Raw genomic sequence first — 1,605 nt, 5'->3', positions numbered from 1 at the left:
CGGGTGCCTGTAGTCCCAGCTACTCGGGAGGCTGAGGCAGGAGAATGGCGTGAACCCAGGAGGCGGAGCTTGCAGTGAGCCGAGATCACGCCACTGCACTATCTCACAAAAAAAAAAGACTGTTGGAGGTGGCTTCTGGAAAACAGGAAGGCCTAAAAGAGGAGGGAGAGGGAGGCACAGTGGTGGGGGAGCCAAGGTGGGCTTGGGTGGAAGTGGCAGCTTTTTGCTCGGCCATGCGGAGTCAGCCTACCCCATGATCCAGCTGCTGATGAGAGAATGGGGTGAGAGTCAGAGACTGAGTGGGACTTAAGGGGCCCAAGAGGAGTGGGAGAGGACTTTGAACTACAAGAGAAAAAGAACACAAAGGGGCCAGGCGCGGTGGCTCACGCCTGTAATCCCTGCACTTTGGGAGGCCAAGGCAGGTGGATCACTTGAGATCAGGACTTCGAGACCAGCCTGACCAACATGATGAAACCCCATCTCCACTAAAAATACAAAATTAACTGGACCCGGTGGTGTATCCCTGTAGTCCCAGCCACGTGGGAAGCTGAGGCAGGAGAATCACTTGAACCTGGCAGGCGGAGGTTGCAGTGAGCCGAGATCACGACGTTGAATACAGCCTGGGCAACAAGAGTGAAACTCCGTCTCAAAAAAACAAAAGAACACAAAGGATGAGCGGTTCCCAGAGGGTCAGCCTTCCTCGTTGCCGGGTTACCCTGCCCTTCTCTTGGCCCTGAGAGAGAGCCACAGAAAGGCAGGCTCTGTCCAGATGAGAAGAGTTTTTAAGGGGGAAGTTTGAACGAACATGGTGCTTGGTGCTTTGCAAATAATACCTCATTTTATCCGCATAAATGTGCAACAAGTGATATTGTTATCCCCACTTTATAGATGGGGAATCTGAGGCTCAGAGAGGTTGAGTGACCTGCCTAAGGTCACGCAGCTATCCAAAAAGTCTCTAACACTGTGCTCTTTTTATGACATCCATTCTTTGTGTTGCACAAGAAATAACTTGGCAAGGGGCTCAAGGAAAAGGGGGAGCATTTACTGATCACCTACCAGGAAAGCCAGGAGCTTTCCTGATTTAAGGGTTGTCTCCTCACTTTACAGATGGGAAACAGAAGCCTTGAAGAGACAAAGGCAGGGGACAAAGAGGCAGAGCTGTGTCCTTTTCAACTGCACATCCCCAGCACAAAGCCCAGCACCACGTGCACAAGAGGGGATAGTGTATGTTTGTGGAGCCAGACTTGGGGGCCAGGGTGAGTCAGATTCCTGGATCTCCAGAGTGCCACAGCTGCCTTTTCAGTAGTGAGATGCTCATTTTGAGAAGAATTCAAGGCTCCTGCGTGAAGTATGGTAGAGAGAAAAGGACCATCCAGGAGCAGTTTTCCGTCAGTGTCAGTTTTCAGGTTCAACCATCACCAATCTGCCCTCCACTTGCATTGACACCTAACACTTACCTTTTTATTATCTCCTTTTAAAAAAAAACTTAATTAAATCCATCCTAATTCTAAACTCTATCTTGAAAGCATGTATACGACAGGCTAGTTATGTGATTTTTTAAATGTGTCTTAAAATTAATGCATGTCTTTTTTTTTTTTTTTTTTT

This window comes from Mandrillus leucophaeus, unplaced genomic scaffold (assembly GCF_000951045.1).
Source record: "Mandrillus leucophaeus isolate KB7577 unplaced genomic scaffold, Mleu.le_1.0 Scaffold314, whole genome shotgun sequence".
Taxonomy (NCBI): domain Eukaryota; kingdom Metazoa; phylum Chordata; class Mammalia; order Primates; family Cercopithecidae; genus Mandrillus; species Mandrillus leucophaeus.
The sequence above is the reverse complement of the archived record's forward strand: the minus strand, read 5'-3'. Positions refer to the sequence as shown.